Raw genomic sequence first — 11,490 nt, forward strand, 5'->3', positions numbered from 1 at the left:
ATCAGCCATTGTAAACATATTCATATTATATCATTTATTCTCAATTAATAATATAAAGCCAGTACTACGATGTGGAACACTGGATTAGAAGTGTTTACTGTTATAAATTATACTAAAGTTGTATCTACCATAATCCAAAAGATCTGCCCTCAATGTTCATTGAGGCGAATATAATATTTTGTGTATTTACAAAGTCTGCTTTCCCTATCTGTTATACTGCTCTTTTTGTAGTCGTATTGCTTATCACTGCCTGTATTTAAGGCACTCTTTAAGATAACAGTGATAATCGTGTATAGCGGTGAAGTGATATGACTCCCTACTAACAAAATGTGGTTGTGGCACGTGCCGTTACACAAATGTTGCTGTGGTGTTGACTGATATGTTTTTCTGCAATTTTCTGCCCTGTGGTCTGAAACAGCCTTTAATACAATTCAGTTAATGCGTACCACACAAGCCCAAACTGCTTTATTTCAACTTGTGCTGGAACTTCCCTTTTAAATATTAACAGGAATTCTAAGTGCTATTTCAGTTGCTGACACCTTCTCCAAAATAAAATAAAATAAAATAAAGGAGCAATTCACACCATGTCTATTAAAAAGTACAAGGGAATTTATTTATTGATGACTGGTCTACAGTGGCCACTTTATTATTAAGATTACATGGAGCAGGTGGTCTTTGATGAATGCGAACTATTTGTTTTTCAGACCACAAATCCCTAAAAATCTTCACAATGTTTTAAATGTGGTCACTGCAGACCAATTGCCCCATCCCACAGGGCCGCCAGCCAGCAGGACAGTAGTTGCGGTCGCGTCAGAGGCAGTTTAGACAATTAATATGATTTATTTGGTAATAACCCTGGGTAATACAAAAGGATCCCTCTTAGGTTCTCGGGTTTGTTGTTTCTCACGATTCATCAATGAGCTCATTGCAGTTTACTGATAAGGAATAACTTAGGCAGTGGGGGACAACCCAACTACTGACGTCACAACCCATCTTGTTCCAAGATGGCCGCATCTTAGTGCGAATCGCCAAAATAACAAACTTTGTTTTTGTAGTAAATACGGGTCAATTGCAGGATGATTTTGCCTGTTTGCAAGCCAAAGTTAAACGAGCTAAAATGTCTGCCTCGCTGCACCAGGCCAAACAGGATCAGCTTGAGGCTAAATGGGCAGAGTTTGATGATAGGAGAAGGTGAATGCTGTGACCCGTTTGTTTGTTTTTTATCCAAAGCCCTCACAAAATGGTTACCTTTGGCAAAACGAACAGGAAATCGCCCCGTCTAAAGTCAGAGGGTAGAAATCCGATTTTTAAACCAGACTTCGCCGATGCAAGCCCAGCGCCAGGCTGGTCACCAGATTAGAGCCTTCTCTTTTCTGCTGGCAGTAGCCCGAGGTCGCGGTCTCCACTCGTCCCTAATATACCCAGCCACGCTCAAGCTCACTCATGGCGGTGTACAACAACTTTTCAAGTCTCCTACTTAGGCGAATGATTTTTTTTCCACTGCCAGGAATCCCATGGATCGCCATACATGCGTCGTCCTTCTGTCAGTTGGAACGCTGAACCCGAAAAGTTCATTACTGATGGATGCCCGGAAGAGCTGACGAGACGAACTGATGCTTTATTTAATTCTCCGTTACCTTCTGGGACATGCAGGTGCAGACACCCTATACTGTAACGGTATTACACAGTGAGGCACTATACGTTTATCTCCTGTAATGGGTATTCAAGCTATCCATGTAGGTAGTCCGATGCACACAGTATTTACCCCTGGTTCGTGTTCTGTTAGACCGTATACTTTGTGCTTCCAGATACGCAACTTGATGTGACATAATAGGTACGTATTATCTGCAATTTGTTTAAAATGTATAGCTGACTCATGGCTGGATTGCTGGACCATTTAATGGGAGATTGTTATACTGCCATATACAGTTATATGCGGACTTATATGATAGTTGCATAACTCCTTTTAAACTATACATAGGGAGGGGTGAAAAGAAAGTTACATTGTAACTATTTTCTATGCCAAATTATTTTCTTTTGAATAAGAAGACCGTTGATCTAAAAAAAAGCTGGAAAAAACATTATAAACAAACAAAAACTATTTCTTGTTACTTCTATTCTTCTCTCCGCATGGCCTTCTGATGCCGCGCGCTTTCATTGGGCGTTTTTCCGCCATTAAACCACATTAAGCTCTAATTTCGGCCTGTTCTGGGGCAATTTACCCGTTCTTTAATTTATTACGTGCACTCATGGATGTGCAACTTTGTGTATTCCTTTTGGTGGTCATTAGGTCATATGACGTGGTGCCCCGAACACTTGTTTGAATTTTCAGCGTCAGTTATAGGCCATTAAGTGGCATTAAGCTTAATCTGTTCCGTTCACTTTCAATTGAGGGTCTTCTCTAAGTGTGTGGGCCTCCATATAGATTTCATTTTGACTTAAAATCTTCACCACATTATCTCCTTGAATACCCCTGCCGCCTGAATAAAAGATGAATTTCTTTATTTTGATTTAATGTCATTGAGCCACATTAAGCCCTTGTTTTTCCCTCAATCTGACGTTTATCTATTTTTACAAAAATGTCTTGCTTTTCTTGCCTCGTTAAGCTGTTTTCAAATTCAGCCTTTTAGAACAGCCCGCAACTGGTGCATGTGACAGACTATATGCCCTTGAGAAAACGCGGACACTTAACTTAAATGTAAGATTTTTTTTTCTTTCAAAAACTTGCGGCCCACTATTAGTATCTGTTTTAGCTTAATCAAATAAAAGCCAATTTCGGGTTATCCAGGCCTTAATATCTGGCCTCTAGTTAAGCAGGCTGGAGAATCTCCCTGGGTTTACCTGATATATAATGTTGTGTTTCATATAGCAATGATTGTTAACACCATGGGGCCTATTTTCGTCGTAACGTGAGAATACACGTGCCAGGGCGCAAGTTTAATCTCCCGCAAACAGAATATTTGTCGCCTGTGCCAGACTTGCCAGTTTTGTGGTCTGCAGTGAACTGAAATGTGTTGACATGGGTTGGGTACTGCAGTAGAGGGTGTGTCAATAGCAACATTAAGCGCTGTGCAAGTTTGGTCTTTGATAATGCATTTGCGTTTTTAAAACCAGCCCAAACCAGGTTTAAATGCAAACGCTGCTGCATTATGCTATCTTTGTGCCGTTATGAATGCACTGCACACTATGAATGCATGAACACATAACACAGATGCAAGAAATATTTCAACCTATTTGATATGCGAGCTGTGTTCATTTATGCAATCCAATGTTAGCTATTTATGCATGCACAGAAATTAGATTAATTAATATGTAAGCTACTTGAATGAGACACAAAGGACGCGGGAGACTGACTCTATGCCCGTCAAATAGTGTGGGATGCATGTCTGTTAAATTTGTGTGGGTGCACTGGTTTTTGTTTTGTTCATTTTCGAACGGTCACTGCAGTCACATGCAGTACATAATGGGATGCTGCAGACCTCCTGGGTCAAAAATATGTATTTGTTTTGGATTCCAATGCTTTTTTCTACGCTTTTCTACTGATCTTGTCTGGTGTATTGGAACCATTGAAACCACTCTTGAAAAAAAGTTGCAAACCCTTGCCCTTCTGGTCATATTGGCAGGCTCAGTTACCCCAGCCGAGATCAACAGAGCACAGGAAAGCATTTGAATCCAAAAAGAATACTTGTTTTACCCAGGACTGGGATTCCGTACGAGGGAGGGCATGTACAGGCGGTGCATTTGGTGTTGCTGTTAGGGGACAGCGACGTGCGTTGGCCCCAGAACACGCCGACAGTTTTCTTTTATTTGTGCATTCGGCAGGGGCTAAAGTCAATGATGGAGCAAACCTTTGGAATGTTAAAAAAAAAAAACCACTTCTGTTGTACTGGTTGAGCGGTACATTACAATTATACCTGAGAACGTCAGTGTGTGGTTCTTTGTGGTGTGCTGTACTCTGCACTACATAGCAGTGGCAGTGTAATGTGATTATTAAGGAGCTGGGTTTGTAACCTAGGTTCACTTCTCAGCTAGAACGATGCCATTGAGCAAGGCACTTAACCTGAATTGCTGCAGTATATATGTGGGGGCGACATAGCTCAGGAGGTAAGACCGATTGTCTGGCAGTCGGAGGGTTGCTGGTTCAAACCCCGCCCTGGGCGTGTCGAAGTGTTCCTGAGCAAGACACCTAACCCCTAACTGCTCTGGCGAATGAGAGGCATCAATTGTAAAGTGCTTTGGATAAAAGCGCTATATAAATGCGGTCCATTTATATATCCTCCTGAGAAATGGATATAAAAGATGCAAAGGGTGTGTATAAATGGATGCAGAAGCTGCAGGAAGGAGGAACGTGCTGGCTGCAGAGTTGTTTCTCTGTTGAGTGCACAAGTGCATGTCTGAAATTAAGTAAACTTAGATGAAGAGGTGATTTTTATTTTTTTTATTTTAAATAATGGTATTAAACAAAACAAAAATTACATAAAAGAAAGGTATATAGTCTATATAATAGATAGTCTGCAGAGCCAACCTGTTGTCAGATTTATTAAACCAGGTTTGTACTGTAATTAAATATCTAATTCGTCAATTAACAACTGAAATATCATCAATTCAATAAAATAAATATTAATACATGTGTTTTAAGTTGTTTATTTTGAAAAAAGTACTTCACTGAAAATATTTGCAAATATATATGGCTATAGTGTTACATCCCACTACTGAAAAAAGAGTAATGCTGGTCCTAACCTTTGCTCCTGAAGACAGCTGTAATTTTGCATTAGCCCTCACACTGAAACCCTAATTCTAGCCCTTAGCCCTGTCCAGCCAAGATTAGCATTTCAGGACAGTCGGTAATGTATATATTTTTTATTTTTATCATTGATCATCAGTGATTTCAATGCCCCATCCACACAGAAAAAGGCTTTCCCTTTTATTACTCCTCAAAATCACTGAGGGGTCTGTTTGGTTGTTCCCGGGTTTGTTCCTCATACATTCCCCCCCTTCCAGGGAAAAAAAAGGAAAAAAAAAAAAAACGAACACTTGGAACATATATGAAAAATATATTAAATATCCAAAGCTGGAAATAGTACATATTCTAAAAATATGCTGTCCCAAATAGTTGTGATTTGCATCAAATATGGACTCATTGATCCAGATGGTAATAGAATTAATAGAGGACCTCGGTGTTCACTTTTTTCAGCCGGAACAATTATTCTCGTGCCTGGTAAAAATCACTGACATGGTCAATAAAATTATTGAATTACGCTGGTAAAAAAATTACATCACCTGTAATGAAATTAATCCTATCTGGACAAGGCTATTTGCGGTTCAATTAAAATGTATTTTAAACAACTGCACCATGATAAATAAAAGAACTATGACGAAATGTGTTTGAAGTAATTTATTTTCAAAAGTATTTCACTGAAAGATTATGCAAATATATATGGCTATAGTTTAACATCTCCACTCCACAATATTTTTTTGCTCATACACCTTGTCCTAACCGTTCCCAAGCTCCTAAAAACAACCCCAATCTCGTCTCTGCCTTAACAATTACTGGACTTATAACTATAGAAAATCTATATACACATTTTTTAGGGAGAACCTTTTTTTTTTTTTTTTACATGACCTCGAACATATTATTTAGCATTTGTATTATTGTATTCATAATATTCACATTGCTTTTCATTCATTCATTCATTCATTCATTCATTCATTCATTCTAAATGAGTATTTAGATGTTTTTAGATGTACCTATGGTTTTCATTACGCTTTAGGGCTCAAATTAGGGTTGAACTAGGGTTAGGGTTAGGAAGACGGTAAGTCTGAGGGTTGAGGCAAGTTTACGGTTGTGTTCGGCAGCTTGAAAAAAGGTTAGGACATGGGTTTGTTTTTGATTTTGGATGAGCCAAAAAAATTGTCTAGTAGCTTGTGTACTTGTCCAATTTCCAGCTCGAACACCAGTAATTTGCTAGAGCTAACATTACAAACCATAATTTATCTAAACCCATTTGGCCCTTTAAGCTCTAATTCAGATTTTCAAATAAATATGAAAATAAAAGTGATCCAAGCTTATAGAGCAACTAGGAACCTAATCTCCTGACAAATCGTCTTCTAGTAGCTTGTCTACTGTCCATTTTGAACCCAATTGAACCCATAAACAATCAAGCCTTGATCCTCTTAATTCAAAATTCTAAATTGATCCAACAAAAGTATCATCAATTTAATAAAATATGGAAAATTTCTCATCTAAAATCAGTCTAACCCTTGTCCTAACCTTTTCCCAAGCTCCTGAACACAAGGATAATTTTGTCTCAGAGCTAACACTTACCAAACCATAATTTTAACTCTAAAACCCAATTTTGCCCTTTAAAGCTCACTTAAATATCAGATTTTTCAAATAAAATTGATAAATTAAATGTGATCCAAACTTATAGAGCAACCCTAGAACCCTAATCCTCCTGAACATATGTGATTCTGTTTGCATGTGATCACACTTTTTACAGTATATTGTCATGTATTTTTATGTATTTACGTGTGTGGTCCTGTATGATAAGGTGAAAAACAGGTCTTCCCAGAAGGAAGACACATCACTGGCTATTATGACCATGGTGAACTGGGTGAGTATTGCAAGGGTTAATTTACTTTAATTGGAAGTTGTAGCATGGTTAGGGTGAATCAGGTAGTAGTATTGGCTCATTCTGTTGGTAATTCTATCTAACGGAATGATATTGTGTTATCTGTCTCGTTAGCTCTGTCTTGCATTGCAGAACATATGATGAATACTTTAAAAAAGCTTAAATATGTGTTTTTTATCCAGTGATATCTTAGCTAACACCTTACATTTAGCTAAGCATTTCTGTGGTTAGGCTTATGGCATTTATTACATTTGGAAATATTAAAGGTCCAGACAACAGAAAATTGAATCCTTTGCTACGTTGTTTGATACGTTGTTCTAATACTTTTTTGCATTCACAAATGGCCAAGAAATATTTTTAATTGCAAAAAAATGAAATAAAATATTAAAAACAAATAAATTAATGCATAAAAGCCTGTGCCGCAATTGGCTTGTTTTTCCCCTTGGCCAAATGCCAGGTTTTCAGTGGGCAGGGTTAACCGGTTATTTGTTATGTGATAAAAACCTTAAGTCCAGTGAACTCTTTTCTTCATGTAATATGTAAATGTTATTAATGTTATATTAATGTTGTGCCACTTTTGTGAGGGTGAGGCAAGCCAAGCTGAAAATGTCTAAGCATCGCCCCTCCTCTGGATGCTTTTTTTCTTTTCCAAAAAAATGAAGAGACCTGCAAGAAATTGGTTTCAATTCTGAAGCCCACAGACACTGCAATATCACAATGACCCATACAGGTAGTATTTGCGTTTTTTTTTTTAACCTGGTACTTGTCGCAGAATGTGAAGATCGGTAAGTATGCCTACTGTTAGCTAGCGACAATTAAATAGCTTTCAAGCTTAGACATGTGGAATCAAAGACTTTCTTTATTCGGGTGTAATGTCTGAAGTTTGAAACTCCTATGAAGTCCAATGATAGTGTACAGTAGCTCAGTGTTACAACGTTAATACACACTTGAACACACAATGGTAGAGTGAGAGCATACATTATCGACCACCCGAGGGCACCATTTTGAATCGACAGGTCAGACTCGCATCACGATCACATGATCACGGCTGGACAGACAGATCACATGGTGACTGGGTGCAATACATCACTTCCTGTACTATCTCTCTCTCTTTTTGTCTCTTTGCTGCCCTCCTCTTGTCTGTTTTGCCAGGGCCCTGGAGGCTTCTGCACGGCCTCTGAAAGGACATCTGGGCCTAAACCCTGCCGGAGAGGGAGAGCGAGAGCAAGAGCGAGAGCAAAGGCCTGCAGACGATAAAGAACCCGCGGAGAGAAGCACTGTCTCTCTCTGGTTATAGCCACGGCCTGCAGATTACGACTTCAAGTAAACGTGGTGTACTGCAAGTTGCCTAAAGGAACTGCATCCACATGGGATCAAGTTTATTTACTAGTTTTACTTCGTCATTCTGTAACATAGCAACAAGTGAACGTGTGTAGCCTATGTACCTTCCTGTGAGCCAGTGAGGACTGTTTAAACTAATGTTTTAATTATCTGTCCTCACTATTCTACATTTAATAGAGATATGTCCGCCTAAATCGGAAAACACTTATGTTGTCATTTTTCTGAGATGCAGCACCCTTCTGTGATGTTATTGTGTTTTGCGATTTTCAGTTGCTTCGCAATTTTCAGTTGCATTGTGATTTCTTATGTTTTGTTGTTGTTGTGCTTCAGTGATTTATTTTTCTATATTATCTGATTTAACTCTCTGGGGTCGAGAGCTCCGCCGGCGGAGCTCGACAAGATTTCGTTGCTATTTGGATGAATAACTTCGCGAGCTTTTATCATACGGACACAACAAAGACATTGACATAAACCTTAGAATCGTGGCATTCCAATGTACCCATTGACAAAATATATGAATTGTTTTAAGCTATTTAAAATGAGATTAAACAGACCATTGCCATGTGCTAAGTCTTTCTCATTAATATGTGATGTTCGCTCGGCAGTAAGTACGCCCAGACCACATTCACAAGATAATGACATGCTAATTGCTATCGATGGCAGGGGAGGGGCGATGCGTTTGATGTGCGAGAGCGCCTACTGTAAACAAGGATAAAATGTCACACAGAAGCATAGCCCACGTCTTCTCGGGCAATCCTTACATTTCATTTCGGAAAATGGCACGAATGACTGGACTGGATGTTCTTCATGCTTTGTGGGAGAGCGACCATGAAGACGCGAACTCATCAGGTCCGGACACTGAAGCTGACACTGATGAAGAACGGTGTCATTTCGAACTGCGAACTGATCCAGCTGAGGATCAACTTCATGAGTAAGTGTATTTCTTACGATAATATTGGTAGTGTGTACTGTATTGCAACTTATCTGTGTGTTTGTAAGAATATCCAGTAATATGCGCGTTTGTAAATTGCCACACTACGAACGATTCAAATACTGCATCTCAAAAAATTGCACTGTAACTATTTTACTTGATCACTGTACGTAAATAACCTATGCGTGGCGTGTATTGGCGTGGCTAGGATTCTAAAACCGGGTGTCCTCGCACAATCGATGTTAGCATATTGCATGTAAGTTCGGGAAATAAACTAACCACTTAGCTAAAAAGACCTACTTCAGATTGAGGCATTATTTATGAGTTGCGTGAGTTTAGCTAATGTTGTTTCGTTGATAGCTTTTATTATTTGTAAATATGTGTACTGTATTGCAATTTATGTGTGTGTTTGTAGGAATATCGAGTAATATGCGCGTTTGTAAATTTCCACACTAACCGTTGCATCTCAAAATTATAGGCTACCTCTCTGCATCTGGTTGTGTTTGTTCGGTTATTTGTTTGTATAAGATATAACTGCCACATTTTCTAAGTTTTGTTTTCATTAGTTAGTGGTTTGTCCCTTTTTTGTAAATCACATTGTTGTTGATGGGAATGTGCTAAATAAAGTTTGATTTGATGTCACATTTCCTAACAATTTTGTTTCTATTACATTTACAGAGATGCTGATCAGGTAACACAGCCTAGTTTACCACCTGCTAAGAGGCGACGCAAGAGTGGCAAGAGGACACCAGTCAAGCAGCAAGCAGCTCAGCCAGCTCAGTCATGGAAAACTGAGAAATCTGCTGATGTGGCCCCACCGGTGATGCGTTTCCGTCCTGCGCGGCAACCTGGAGTGCAGCTGAGCTCGACAGAAGCCCACACTCCTCTGGATTTGTTCAAACTATTTTTCTCTACAGATGCTGTCAGGACACTGTGCAAGAACACTAACGAGCATGCTGCCAGGGCAATAGCAAAAGGGAGGAAGTATAAATGGACTGACATTGGGATAGAGGAATTCTACAGGTACATTGGACTGATTTTTTACATGGCAATGGTAAAGCTGGACCAAATCAGAGATTACTGGCGGCAAAGTAGCATTTTCTCTGTCCCATTCCCAGCAACCGTAATGACAAGGGACAGATACAGAACTATTTGCTGGAATGTACACATGAGTGATGCAGACAAGGACCAAGAAAATGACAGGAAGCGGGGCACACCGCAGCATGACAAACTCTTCCGGGTCAGACCTCTCATGGACACAATTCAGCATGCCTGCAAAGCCTTCTATCATCCTCGCAGGAACCTTGCAGTGGATGAAAGAATGGTAGCAACCAAAGCAAAGACTGGTATGACACAGTACATGAAAGAAAAGCCGACAAAGTGGGGTTTCAAGTTGTTTGTGCTTTGTGACTCCAGCAATGGATACACTGTGGATTTTGCTGTGTACACAGGAAAGAACAGCTTTCAGACAGGACAAGGACTTTCATATAACTCTGTGATGTCACTTGTGAATCGTGCATTCTTGGGTTCCGGATATTATGTGTACATGGACAATTTCTATACGAGCCCAAAGCTCTTCAGGGACTTGTATGGACAAAACTTTGGTGCTTGTGGGACATATAGGGAGAACAGGAAGGAATGTCCACGCACTGCTTGTAATGCTCTGACTAAGAAGTCAGGAAGAGGAGCTTTACGGTGGATAAGGGATGGTCCTCTGGTTTTTGTGAAGTGGATGGACACACGAGAGGTGGCTGTATGTTCCACCATCCATGCAGCATTCACTGGGGACACAATACAGCGGAGGGTGAAGCAAGATGGTGTCTGGATTTCAAAGAACTTTCCATGCCCATCACCTATCATCCAGTACAATGCACACATGGGGGGTGTTGATCTGTCTGACCAACTGATACAGTATTACACAACACAGCACAAAACAATGAGATGGTACCGGAAATTGTTTTTACAGCAGAAAATATATTTGTCTTTATATTTGTTTTTTTCGTATATATATATATATATATATATAATATATTTTAGTACTTTTATTATGAAATTTCTCTTCCAGTGCAAAATCAATAAAATACATAAGCCTAGTCTTGTGTGAAATGTGAAAAAAATGAAAATGTTTTGTTATTATGTATTTTTCTAATGTTCTAATGCATGCATAATCACATCTATTCAACAACCATTATGATATTTAAAAAATTATTATTTTAAAGACTTTTATTATGAAATTTTTCTTTCAGTGCAAAATCAATAAAATACATAAGTCTTATGTCTGAAATGTGAAAAAAATGTGAAAATATTAAATATGTGATTTTTAAATTCGAATGCATGCATAATCACGTATATTCTGCAACCATTATGATATAAAATAATTTAAATGATTTTAAAGACTTTTATTATGAAATTTCTCTTTCAGTGCAAAATCAATAAAATACATAAGCCTATAGACTTATGTCTGAAATGTGAAAAAAATGTGAAAAATTTAAATATGTGATTTTTAAATTCGAATGCATGCACAATCACGTATATTCTGCAACCATTATGATATAAAATAATTTAAATGATTTTTAAGACTTTTAT

At 38.7% G+C, this 11,490-nt stretch overlaps 1 long non-coding RNA gene across 1 annotated transcript; it reads left to right on the top strand.

Moving 5' to 3' along the window:
* The first annotated feature begins 785 nt into the window (after positions 1 to 785).
* LOC135240992 (uncharacterized) lies at positions 786 to 5,053 on the top strand. The gene is made up of 2 exons (XR_010325848.1): positions 786 to 1,191; positions 1,508 to 5,053. It is a non-coding gene; the product is annotated as an uncharacterized LOC135240992 (long non-coding RNA).
* Positions 5,054 to 11,490: the final 6,437 nt, after the last annotated feature.

This window comes from Anguilla rostrata, chromosome 15, assembly GCF_018555375.3.
Source record: "Anguilla rostrata isolate EN2019 chromosome 15, ASM1855537v3, whole genome shotgun sequence".
Classification (NCBI taxonomy): Eukaryota; Metazoa; Chordata; class Actinopteri; order Anguilliformes; family Anguillidae; genus Anguilla; species Anguilla rostrata.